Source organism: Quercus suber, unplaced genomic scaffold (genome assembly GCF_002906115.3).
Source record: "Quercus suber isolate HL8 unplaced genomic scaffold, Cork oak 2.0 scaffold_292, whole genome shotgun sequence".
Taxonomy (NCBI): domain Eukaryota; kingdom Viridiplantae; phylum Streptophyta; class Magnoliopsida; order Fagales; family Fagaceae; genus Quercus; species Quercus suber.
In genome coordinates, this window is record NW_027069748.1 from 768,427 (window position 1) to 782,515 (window position 14,089).

The 14,089-nt window shown below is 31.3% G+C and overlaps 1 long non-coding RNA gene across 1 annotated transcript; it reads left to right on the forward strand.

The window, feature by feature from the left end:
* Positions 1-1,825: 1,825 nt before the first annotated feature.
* LOC136071184 (uncharacterized) lies at positions 1,826-5,025 on the forward strand. Its single transcript, XR_010632497.1, has 2 exons — positions 1,826-2,127; positions 4,046-5,025. It is a non-coding gene; the product is annotated as an uncharacterized LOC136071184 (long non-coding RNA).
* Positions 5,026-14,089: the final 9,064 nt, after the last annotated feature.

Below are 14,089 nucleotides of genomic sequence, written 5' to 3' on the forward strand. Positions count from 1 at the left end.
TAAATATTGAGATTATGGTTCCTTGAGCCTTAAGAAACACCATTTGCCCATGAAAGTAGAAACCCCTTCTTATTTTCTCTCTGTCTGTCTCTCTCTCCTGGTAATTATGGAGCATTTCAAGAGTCTTCCGTACATCGAGCCACGTTCGATTTCGTTTTCGTGCTTGTTAGAGGTTGCTAGTTTTGCTAAACAGGAATATTGCAAAGAAAGATCCATGAAGAAAAAGCCGGTGGTGTCTGTGTCTGTGAGAGAATCAACAGCATTAATGGCGAAACAAAAGCCTTTCATGGTCACGCATGAGCCTCTCGGTTCTGAAAGAAAGACTAATATGAAGCGAAGCTACCAACAAACCCAGTTCAAGAAGCTCAAAACCCATCAAGAAAAGATAATTATTTCAAGCCCATCAGAGATCAAACAAGAACCATCAACTTCCATTGATTCAAGTCGGTTTACTGTTGAGGAATTGTTATAGCCTGCTCATATTGCTTCTTGGAAAAATCACAAAGAAAGATCTATGAGAAACAAATGGTGACTTTGAGAGAATCATCAACACTGATCATGAATGAAAAGCCTGTAAAGATCTCTGAGGAGACTTTGGGTTCTGAAATGGGTTTCAAGTCTTCCACAATTCAAGAACATGATCAAAACCCATAAGAAAAACGCCTTCCAAAACGAAACCCACTATCCAAATCCAAGAATCCTAGAGTGATTAAACAAGCTGGTCCAAACCCACCACCATATATGCCTATTGAGTTCGAGAACATAATAATCAAGGCTAAGAAAGGTTCTGATGATATAAAGCTTGTGATCCAGAAGGAACTGTCCCCATCCAATATGAAGGATCAGTTTGCTAGGCTTTCATTACCAAAAGGACAAATGAGTGTTGAGTTTCTGAGCCAATTCTACAACAAAAGGAAGAAGATGGGGTTCGTTACAAAGGTATGGAAGTGCTCCTGATACAGCCAAGCCTTGAAGAATGCACCATCTCTTTGAAGAAGTGGAAGAATGGTGTACGTGTTACATGTTGAGCTCAACCTGGAACAAAGTCGCAACCAACAATGATCTCAAGGTCGGAGATATCATTCAGATTTGGACCTTCAGATCTTAACCATAGACCTGGTTTGACCCTAAATGGGAATAAGGATTTTTTTTTTTAGGTACTTACTTTGCTTGTTCCTAAGTCCAGTTTATTAATCTGCCAGTATGTATTCAAATTTCATTTTTGAATCTGATATTTGAATTTGTTCTCAAGTTAATTACAAATATTTCTAATTAATGGTGTTGATCTATGATGATAATAGTAATCATATAATATATATAACTTTGTTGATTGGCCCTTATTAAGTTATGATAGATATATAAGTTCCTTAAGTTCAGTTTGCTAATGTCTTCAAACTTCAGTTTTGATTATGACATTTTTGTTCTAAGGTTGCAAATAATTCTAATTAAGTATTGTAATAATCACCAAGTGATTTTTGGCTGTTCCTAAGTTCAGTTTAATAATCTGCTAGTCTGTATTTTTAATTTGTTCTCAGGTTAATTGCAAATATTTTGTTTTGAGTCCTAATAATCATACATACTATATATAATAGCAAAAGCCGAGAGAAAGTTGATTTCTACAATTAAGGAGGTGCTGACAAATATGATAACTACTTATCTAAAATTTAGACACATATACAACTTTTAAGTAAAACAGCTGCACGTTACAATGCATGGCCTTTCAAAACTTTGCCATGCTTGCAATTAAAAAAAGGATAAATTAAATAACCGGTTAAAAAAAACGTTGCAATTAGAAAAACCCTACCGATTTCTTTTCATCGGACTGCTTAACGTTTTCTCTCTCTAAAAAAAACAAGTGATACTGCGATACAAAGAAAGGGAAGGAGAAAAAAGAAAAGAAAAAAAGCTTGCAATCTAGCAAAGAATCGTGCAATCAAACGTTCGTCCCAAAGGTATTGAGAGAGAGGCAATGAAATCAAGAGAGAGGCTATGAAGACACGGAGAAAGAAACAGAAAAAGAGAGAGGTGATGAAGACAAGGTGAAACAAACAGAAAAAGAGAGAGGCGATCCTGGTACACGGAGAAAGAAGAGATCACCTCTTTGCCCACAAACAACGCCTCTGATGGGTTCTATTCTTTCTCTGATTTTTTTATAAGTAAATTAGATCTGTTATATGCATTCAATTTTTTCAATTTGGTTCTAGATTTGGATTAAAAAATTAGGGCTAAGGAAATCAGGTTTTAATACGTGACTATTCTTTTTTAAATTTTTTCGGTTATAGATTTTTTTCAATTCGTCTATTTTGGAATTAAATCATTCAATTTCAACAATTAACCTGTTAAAATACTATGCACACAAAGATAGAAATAGAGAGAGAGGGGCAATGAGGCCTGGAACACGGAGAAAGAAACAGAGAAAGAGGCAGAGTTCAATTTCCCCACCACCGTCCATTCCCTTTCCAGATTTAGACCACCAGATCACCGGAACCGACATTGACAACGATACATTTTTTTCTCAATTTTGTAGGTTTGGGTATAAAGTTTAGATTTGATTCGTTTTTGTTATGGGTTTTTGGATTCTCTATCAAAATGTTTGCTTTCTCAATTTTAAATATTTGTTTTTGTTTTTTTTTGTTTTTTAGATTACAGAAATTACTAAAACTATTGATTTTAGTTTGGGTACTTCTGTTTCTAATCTTAACGAAATTTTTGGGATTAAATAAGTATAGAGTTGACTGTTGTATTGATATTTATTTTAGGTTTTTTTGCCGTACGCCCATAACCAGTAAAGTTATTGTTTTTTTTCCCCCCTTTTCTTTTTCAAATCTGAAGATAAGATTGAATATGATTTAGGTTTGAGTTTTTTGGTTGAATTGCTTTACCCTCGCCAAACTTAGAACACTGGAACCATAATCACAAAGAGAAACAGTTCTTAAGGCGCACATCCAAATGAGAGAGGCTAAAAGAGTTAAGGAAAAAAAATAGTTCTAATTCTTATTTTTAAGATTTGTATATTACTTTTTTTTATGTATATTTCTTTTTTTTTTTTTTTTGTTAATGCTATTGTTCTCTTCTTTCTTTCTTCTTATTCTCTGAATTCTATTTGGTTTTTCTTTTCTTTATTCTTAATATTAACATATATATATATATATATATTTTGTCTGCAACCGTTCTATGGCAGTTTCTGTTGAAAGGTAAAACCTCAGTTGCTGTAAAATACTGTTTCAATATCAAACAGGAAAAATTTGGGGCTTTTAGAATAATGATGTAGAGATTTGAGATCTTTTAAAGTAGAGAAAGAAAAATCAAAGTCTTCACACACAGTCAGATTGCTGAAATCGTTACCTGTAATGTTCTGTTTTTAGTTCTTAAAATCTTTGAAATACTTTGGTTTGATAGGGGCACATTTGCATTAGACAAAATTTTTGAAGAACGAGTGGATTTTAATCAGAAAGTGTTGAAGCCCAACTGAAAATTTTTGGCAAAAACAAGTTTGAAGAGAAGCCAATAAGCACCACAGTTTTGAAAATTTCTAATTTGCATAAGTTCGTGATTTTTTTTTTAGCATGGCTCTTCATTAAAATTTACCTTTATACTGTTGAAAGCAACAATGTGTCCTAATTAAAAAGAAGATTTGGGTGTTTTGTCATTTGATGAGTTGCCTTGAATGTGTTTGATTATAGTTGTCAATCGGACTTGCATTAGAGTTGTGACTGAGATTTATACTACTTGGATTCAAAAGAACAAAAACAAGCCCTCTCTCAAAACTCTTTTTAAAAAACAGAGAATGCCGAGAAGAAACCTGCACTTGACCATAAATTAGGATTTGATTTATGATTATTTCAATGAATGAATTATGTAGACTGCTTAAACTATCATTTGGAATTGTCTTCCCGGTTTCAGGCTTCTTTTTTTCTTCTTCCTTGGGCAAACAATATTGAACTTCTTCTTTTCTTCGTTTGCAACTTCAACCTGATGCAAACTCAGGAGTTACCCTCAAAATCAAAGGGGTGTAATGTATGTACAACTGTTCTTGGTAATGCAGTGGCTGAAAAGCACTTCGTATCAAAAAAGGATTAATGGGAACATCCTAACAAACCTGCAAGATAGCCTGAAGGGGATATTCTGTGTAGTTGAGAGGGAATTATTAGCTGGAAAGTGGATGGATTTGGAGACTACTACCTCCGTCCTAGCTCATCAGATATGTATTGAGTACCTACTTTACAATGAGCATAAAGCATGATATTAAATCTATATCAATGAAAATGGTGTCCTCAAACACTATCTATAAAAGAAACTGAGGAAACATTAAATTTTTATAGTTATATTTTTCCAGTTTCTTTCATTCCTGTTGTAACAGAGAGATAGAGCTAAGTTAAACATGCAAAGGGTTAAACTTTATTTGAATTTTCATGTTTTATTAATAATTTTGTTGTGTATATTGCTATGAAACAAATTGGAAAGCTTGGAAAGGGTACTTTTTACATCTTTGATTCCTATGTTTTTAGTTATTTTTATTTTTTGACTTGAGTCAATTTAGCGTATTTAATTGTGTTGTCTGTCTAGATCAGTTATATATTTGCTTGAATGCATCAAAATTTTCCTTATAATGTCTATTGAATTTTGCATAAGATTTTGTATCATGACTATAATGTAGTGATGTTAAATTTGGTTCACCATTTTTTCATATTTTCAAGGTAAATTGTTAAAGCAGTAAAGCAAAATCTTGATACAGAAGTTTGATAATCTTTTACAATTTATTTCGGTATTGCGTGTAATATTACATAGGCTATTGTTCTTCTCATCATCTTTTGAGTAGTAGAGTGCATGTTGAATTGCTTAGTGGAACACTATGGTGTTTTACCCATAGGGATAGACCATATTATAATTGTTAGATAATAATGAAAAGGGTAATGATAAGTGCGAGTGATTTCTCATCTTGGTTCATATTATGTTCAGATATATAGATCTAGCAATCCAACTTTTTCTTTCCATTGCTTCTCTTCTCTTCCCTTTTTTTTAAAAGAAACATAATGATATCAAAATCTTATAACTTTATTGCTTCTAATGAAACCATTTTTACAATTATGTACAATCATATATACTCTCATCAGTCCACGTATTTCTACAATTATGCACAGGTTATCATTTTCACAACTCTTTGAAAAAATTCATATCCAAAAACAAAAAAAGAGGAGGAAAATTATAAGTGAAACTCATGATCAGATATAAAATTTCTGTTAACAAGCTTTTACAATAGATTGATTATAGTTTTTGTTTTGTTTTTGCTTTGGAATGCTCTTCAACATATATACTTGGTCATGTGTGACTTTAAATGAAGCTAAGCATTGTTGGCAATAGAAATTTAATAGCTGAACAAATGAAAACCCAAAGCAAAAGCTATTTATCTGTCTTAATTTGGGAGTGAGAACTTGGTCTTGCTGCATTACTCAATCAAGGTTTAAGGTTTGGCTACCTTTTTCCTTAATTTCCTCTTTCTTTCTTTCTTTTCTTTTTTTTTTTTCAATTTCTTGAGTTCTGTTTTGTTCTGTTTTCTTGAACTAATTATGTTATGTCGATGACTGCATGCTAAATACTTGACTACCCAATATCAGAACATAACTTGGCCTAAAACTTTTGAGGAATATGTTTTTATGTTGTAACTACTTTCATTGCCATCATTTTGACTTATGTTTGTGCTGATGTTGGTAGCATGTACAGTTGTGCTCTTTTTTCTTTTATCAAAGAAAATCTTATTATTTCATTGTTGTCCCGGAAAATTGTTGGAAAATTGGAATTGCTTTAGTTTTTTTACCATTTTTGTAGTAGCCTAATAGAAGGTTGGATTTCTCCACAAATTTTTTTCACTACAATTCAGACTAGCTCAGTGATGATATTGTGTTGGTTTTTGAGAGATTTTAGTTTGTAATGGTAAGGGTTCTATAATTGCTAATTTCAATTTTAAGCCAGTTTTATTTATCTGTAGGTTTTGGTGTTTTAGGCTGCTCTGAATAAGCATATGATTCATAAAGTGTTTCATGTTCACATAATTTTTCATATGTGCGTGCATCCACGCTTTGGTGTTAGTTTTTGAGTTTTTATTGAAAATTTTGCTTCACAACCCAACTAAGAGATAAAAAGAAGGTAGTGGGCTGATTTTATATTGATAAGTAATGGAATCTTAGGGATGTGCTTTAGCAATACATTTTGAATCAAAAGAAGGGGTCACATATGAGGTTTTACTTTCTCAGCTAACAGAGGTTATATTTATTATATGTGTCCATTAAGGGTTGATTTTCTTAATAGGTTGTAGCTTTCTTTTGAAATTTTGTTAAATACTGTTTTGTTGCATTACTCAATCAAGGTTTAAGGGTTGGCTACCTTATACCCTAATCTCCCATTTACGTTTTCCAGTTTATTGAGTTCTATTTTCTTCCATTGTTGTATTGGTTAGATTTTATTTTTTTTTAGTAGATTTTTGTTAGGTTTGCACTTTTTTTTGTTTGCCTTTATGTTTTGTCGATTACTGTAGAGTGTAGATTTATTGATGATGTTCTTCAAACTGAAATTGTGGTTTCCCTTGAATTATTTAGTGCATTCTTTAAATAGAAACAAATAGATGACAAAAATTTTGTTAAATACTGTTTTGCTGCATTACTCAATCAAGGTTTAAGGTTTGGCTACCTTTTTCCCTAATTTCCTTTCCTTTTTTTTTTTTTTTTTTTCCAATTTCTTGAATTCTGTTTTGTTTTGTTTTCTTGAACTGATTATGTTTTGTCGATGACTGCATGCTAAGGGATTACTAAATTAAAGTCTTTTTTCAGTTTATCTAAAGTCTTTAACTTCTCATTCCCAACTACTTAATGCTACAAAGGGTCATTTCACTGATAAGACCATTTATTATACTTCAATAAGAGTTACTAAATTAATTTGAAAGGTCAAATTCTGTTTTCATTTTTACATAAGTGCCTGCAGAGTGCAGAGTCACATGCTTTGGAGGTAATAATAGATGAAACTTTTTCTTTGCGTCCATTAAGGATTGATTTTCTTAATAGGTCGTAGCTTTCTTTTAAAATTTTTTGTGTTGGCTTGTAATGATTTTTCCTAAGGGAATCTTTGCCTATTTATATATATATGTACACACACACACACACACACACACACACACACATATATATTTTTTAATTATCGATTTATATTTTCTGCTTCAATTTTGGAGGTTGGGGAGTACAGTTAATTTGTAATTTTTTGTAAGTAAAATTATTGGTTTTTTATGTTAATTACTGAATTTTTGGTTCTCTTTAGAATAGCGTTTTGTTATTTCCTGTTGGCTCCTTTCATATATGGCTGTTTGAGACAATTTTGTGATGCTATCTCTAATCACCTATCTCTAATTACCTATGTTTTGTATTCTATGTTTTGTTAATAGCCATATTTGTAAGATGGATGGTTTAAAATCTGAATGTTTGGGGAATACAGTTATTTTGTGTAAGTAAAATTGTTGTATTTTTATGTTAGTTTTTGATTTTTTGCAGATTGAACTACATTTTCTCTAATCGCCTTTGTTGTTTTCTTCTTGATATTTAATTTTACTATTATTTCTCTATTGAGATATGTCTCTGATTTACTAGAATGTTTTTTTATTTTTGGGAGCATCTTACGCTTTCCTTTTGCATTAGGAATAATTTCTCATATATTTCAAAATTGTTTTATTAGACTTTGTTTCTTTTAATTTTTGTATTGCTTAGGCTATTAGGCTCAATTTATTGGCAGTTTTTTTTTTTTAAAATGTTGTTTATTTTGTTTATTCATTTGTTTTTTTTGTGTATGTCTTAGTGTTTTGGATTGAGTACTTATAGATGCTTTAATTTTATTTATTTATTTTATGAATAGAAGATTACATAATAATGGGTGAAAAGCTTCATGAATTCCATAACTTGGGTGTGTTATAATCTAATCTATCTCTTTATGTAATTTTGAAGCAAAGCCTAAAAAATTTGAGGAACTTTAGTGTAATTAATCTTGATTCTTACTGTCTTATTGAGTGCTTATGTTTAGGTGCTTTTTCAATAAAGGTATTTCAGTTAGTAATGATTTCTGCTTAGTGTAGTTGTTTTGATTTGGTTTGGTTTTGGATATAAGAATTTTTGCCTTTGCATATGCATCATGCTTCTAGAATGACCATTTCAACCTAAGAGTTTACAAACTTTTCACTCAACTTTCATCTAGAACAATTTTAGGTTTACTTATCTTTCTTCATTTATTATTGATTTTTTTCCCTTGGGTTTGTAGGTGGAAGGCGTTTCCTTAATGCAATCCAAGTCTTAGAAGATAAGGTATGACCAATGTATAGTTTTTACTTTATTGAAATCTCTTTGATTTTGTGCTTTCATAGATTGTGGTGAAAAGGTTCAAATTTGTTGAATCGGAGGGTTTTGAATCTTTTGATAAAATGATTTGCTTTGATCTTTAATTTTGCATATTTATGTAAAAATAATTGAATTGTCTATTCAATTTGTCAGGTTACAGAGAGGAATGACCATATTCATCTTGCTTAATTTTTTTCTTAATATTTTGAGTTACATTGTTTACTAAAATGGGTTTGTTAGTGGGGACTGAAAATGTTTCCAATCCTTAGATAGTCAAAAGTAGAAAACATAGACATGTTTAATGCTTGCAGCCCATTGTTATTAATCTGAGTGACATCTTTGAGAAGAGGATCCCATGAAAATTGCATTATCAAAATTTAAACCATAACTGAAATATAAAAGTTGCAGTTTATAATTTAAAGATATACATTAAACCTAAATCATAAGAGCTGGACATAAAGAAATTACATCTTCATAGACTTATGGGGCATAAACTTGGTAATAGATGTGTTACCTTATATAAATTGTGTATTCATTTATTTACATTTTGTATACAAGTGAATATTATGATGAGGAGGTTACTGGAAGAGCGCATGATCTTGTTACCTTAAATAGACAATCTATATTAGTAGTTAAATGAACAACATATTCAGTTTTATACAAGGTTGAGATTTCTCAATTATATACAAAAAATTGTAATATTCAGTTTGATTTTTATATATGGTTGAGATTTCTCACAATTAAACTAGCCTTCATTTGGGTTCTATTCAATATTTTGTTGCTTTAATACAATTGGTGTAGTAGATATTGTCATAAAAAAAAAAAAAAAAAAAAGTGAAATTGATAATTTGGTATAAATTAGTGGCACTACATTTTTGGAATCACGCTTATAGTGAAAATGTGATTTTTTTTTTTTTTTGGGCTAAGTGAATTCTGTGAGACTATTTACCACTATAGTTGATGTAATTCATAGGTTATTACTATAGGATTTGAATTTCATGATATTTGAATTATTAATTATTGTTAGTTGAAGACATTGGTACTTGCTTCTAGCAAAAACAAAGACAACTATTATCTCTCTTGGACCACCCTAAATTTATTTTGTTTATCCTTTTGGAACTTTGGAACATGCTTTAAATAATTAACTCTTCTTTTTTAGAAACAAAATAATTAACTCTTGGAGTCAAAAGAGAGAAAAAAAAATCACTTTCTTTCATTTTCTTGAGTGCATGTGTGATGAAGGAAAACATTTTTTTTTTTTGGGTCTATTTCAAATTTTGTTGAATGAGCAAGAAATTTCAAGATTAAATTTCATTGTCTCTATGTAAAACTCCTTGAATTTACGTTTCTTTCTTGCAATCTTTTTTTATTTTTTTTATTTTTTTTGTATTATCTAATTATGAAATTTTTAAAATTTCACCTATATATGGTTTGTCTTTTGTAATAAATAAAAGTATCCCACATTTTGTGCGGGTTATAAGCTAGTAATAATAATAGTCATAATGATGGTGCTTTCTTGATGATAATAATAACAAATATATATAGATTCTTCTAGCTTATCAGTGCTTTGTTTCTTTGTTTTCTGGCATGTAATCCTCTTTGATGTTGTGCTAGTAAAGAAGACCTAACCCATAATATTCACACAGAGAGAGTAAATAAAAAGCCATTAGGGTTCTTTTTTAAGGTTTTCCTATAGTAAGTGAATGGACTTAATTCCCAGATCAAGTACATGCCCTCCCTATTGAAAAGCGCATGGAGGTATCACTTGAGCTAAAGGCTCCGTACGTAGAATTATGTAATTTTAAAGGTTAGATTTTTTATTCTTTAAATTTTTTTTTAAATGAATCAATTTAATTACCCATCTACTTAGAAAAACACTTCTAGACAACAATAAGATGGTGCCACGTGTAGGACATAAATGAACCACTTCTTATTCCATAACAAGCCAAGGTATCTGAAAAGAGTATTTATAAACATCCAAAATATTTATGGCCTAATTAGTTTTTATATTGCATTTGAAACCAAGCTTGGTCTCTTTTAACATGTGAGATATGTTAATGGTCTTGCCGATTATATTGCATTTGAAACCAAGCTTGTTCCTCCACACCTCCTTAATGTACTTCTTGCCGATTATGAAAAGTTTTTTAATAAAAGTTTGAAGTATTTCTTCTATATAAAAAAAGTATCATTGGTAAATGATTCCTAATAATAGCATTTTTGTTTCACATATATTTATAATAAGAAACGGAATTCAATATTCAATTGATATCCTAAATCTCCTAAAATAGTTATTACTTATTTAGGTAGAGAAAAAATCATTTTTCACTACGAGAAAGTATATAGTGTTTCTGAAAGTCCAACTCAGCACACATGTTGTATTTTTAAGACCAATAAAAAATTAAAACATGGATTAAAAATTACAACTCAACAACTCAGGTTACTTAAAATAAAAAGACACAAATACCCTCTAAATTTTCACTATCCCGCTTCCTTTTCTTCTTTCTCCAAAAAAAAAAAAATCATCTTTCTCTCACACACAATCTCTCTGTTTCTCTCGCACTAGCACCTCCATCTTCCCCTCTCAACTCCAAACCTTGACGACTATTGCCTAGCATCGCCGGTCATCATCAATTCCGATGAGATTGACATTTGTCTCGTCGGAAAATGCCCCCTCTCTCTGTTTCTCTCGCACCACCGTAGCACACCAATCACTAGCACCTCCATCTTCCCTCTATCAACTCCAAGCCTTGTTAGCCACTACCTAGCATCGCCAGTCATTATCAATTCCGACGAGACCGACCTTTGTCTCATCGGAACACACCCAAAATTGCCTTTCTGTTGTTTCCAACCACAATGTTGAAAGTTTTCTTGCCGCTTTCAACTCCTAACTTTGCAAGAAGGGTTCTCCTCACTCTTTCTTCATTTTATTTTCTGGATTTTTCTTCTTATATATGTGCCTTTAAAAAAAATGACATATACATTCTTATGTAAAAAGGGAACTTATACTGTTTGATAAAATGCTTTGATAAAATGCTTCAATGAGGATGGATGCACTCATAATATAGTAAAAGGGTTTTTTTTTTTTTTTTTCTTTTCTTTTCTTTTCAAAAAATTGTTCTTTTGGATTATATTAAAAGTGGTTAGTATGATGTAGTTTTATAAGTAGAGAAATAAAGCTTCTTTCTTTGTTTAGTTGGTTTAATGTATTTGATGGTTGTGCTTGATTTTCAGGTATTATTTATTTGTTAGATTTTTTCTTTCTTTTTCGGCTATTCACGTTAAAGATGGTTTCTTTTAGATGCATTTAAGTTTGCAATATGTGTTGGCTTACTTGGAATTTTCACAATTTGTTTCATTCCTTGTAATAAATTTTTTTCATGGTGCAAGGATCGATGTGATGCTTTTGTTCCATTGTTTTTGCTAAAGGAATTGATTTTAATAAATATTTTCTTCTTAAGAGTCTCCTATGAGGTATTCAATCTATATTTTTGTCATTTTCCTAGTTTAGTCTTTGGTTGATTTATTATGGAAAATTATGATATTTTGATTGTTAGGTTCTAAATGTTTAGAACAATTGGCAAATCGTGAACACAAACTTGTCTAGATATAGATCTTAGAGTCTATAGGTTTTATTAGACAATACTCAAGGTGATTCAAGTCAAGATTCAAGAACATACAAGCTGCAGGAAGAAGACTTCATATTCTGCTTGGTTCGATCGATCGAAGAACAGGCTCGATCAATTGAAAATTGTATCTGCAGAATTTTAAGTTGGCTCAAACAGCAGCTTAAGCCCATTAAGGATTAGGGTTTCAGATCTACTTCTCCCATTATATAAAAGAAACCTTAAGCCATGTTTTTGAGAAAAAAGAGAAAGAGATTAGAGTGCCTCTTGTGCCTTTTTTGGTTTTAGGGTTTTGTACCCAAACCTCTCTAAAGCCTTAGTTGCTCTGAGTGTATTGTTGCTCATACTTTGCGGTTTGTGTGAATCTCTTGTGAGATCCTTGAGGAGCTTTCCTTCACATAAACTTAGGGTTTTCAAGGTAGAGATTATATCAACATCTTGATGATCAACTCAGTTGCTGCCATTGAAGCTTAAAGAAAAATAAGCACGGGTGCTTGTACTAGATTGGAGAATCCAAGAAAAAAGGAGTCTGTGGATTCAGAGCTTGCATGTGGTCGTGTCAATAAGTTCTACTGGTGGGTAGCATTAGGAAGTCAAGCGTGGGTGCTTGTAAGTCATTTTGTATGAACTTCGATTCTTTCATAGTAGATTCAGGTTTACCTTGAGGATAGCTAGGTTAAATCCTCTCCAGGTTTTTTACCGATTTGGTTTTCCTGGGTGATCATATCTTTGTGTTCTTTATATTTCCGCTACTTTATATCTTGATATGATTATTTGATTGTGTTAACCTAACTTTTCATAACTTGATTAAGTTAATCACTTGGCTAACAAACTAGGTTAATCCAATTTGTTGTATTTTAAGGGGTCTAAAAACCTAACAAGTGGTATTAGAGCGGGTAGCTCTCTGTTTGTAGATCTTTTGATCTAAGAGTTGATTCTTGACCCTTGTTGTCATGGATAATTTGAAGTGTCTTTCTGATCATGTTTCTACTCGTGCTTTTGTTGATTTTATTGATGCCTGTGAAACTCTCCGTAAGGAATTATTGGAATCTATGGAAATTGCTAAGAAATTTAAAGAAGAGTTAAAATTGGCTAATCTTGAAAAAGAGGAATTGATTTTTAGATTAGATGAATCTAATAAAAAGAATGAATTTTTGAGAAATAAAATTTCCTCTCAAAATGATAAGATGAAAAGCTTGGAACAAGAGTTGGTTGAATCTAAAGCTAAAATTGAAAATTTGACTAGCACCAAGCTTACTGATGATAACAGAAATGTTTCTGTTTCGCTTAAGCCTAAAACTGAGAAAGTTTATATCCCTCATTTCAAGAAGAATAATAAAGAAAATGCTTATTTTGCTAGGGTAGACAAAGGTAAAAGTTTTGATGTAGACGCTGAAGTTTCTAAACCTAAGTCTAAACCTACTGTTAGAGAGTATAATAAATCTATTTTTGTGCCTACTTGTCACCTTTGTGGTGTTGTTGGTCATATTAGACCAAATTGTTCTTTATTGAGGCAAAAACCAAAATCTGAGACTAGATTTGCTGTTAGGAATACTGATGTTCCTAAATTTGTTCATGTTTGTCACTTTTGTGGTGTTCGTGGTCACATTCGTCCTAATTGTCATAAATTGAAATTTAAACATTCTGTATTTCAATCTAGGATATGTGATGATATTTCTCCTGCCATAAGTCCATATAAATTGTTTCATATTCTTTTGAAAAATTTGAGCTTGTTGGCTTGTGAAAGGAATTTGCAGGATTTCAGTCTTTCTCAGAAAATTGGTGTAATCCCTCAAATACACTCTGCTTCTCATGGATTTTCACCTACAAAGCCGAAGACTCATGCTATATGGGTGAGAAAAGATTCCCCAAGGTGAGTGTTGTTGCTAACTTGTCCCTGATTTAATTCTATCAATTTTTTGTGGACATGTTTTGTTTCTGTTTTTGGTTGTTTTTTTATTTTAAAAAAAAAATCCAAAAACATTGAAAATTTTCAAAAAGACAAAAATATTTTATTTTGTGTCTAGTTTTTTTTTTTTTTTTTTTGAGGATTACATGAATTATGATATCTCTCTCTTGATTTAGAACATGCTTGAC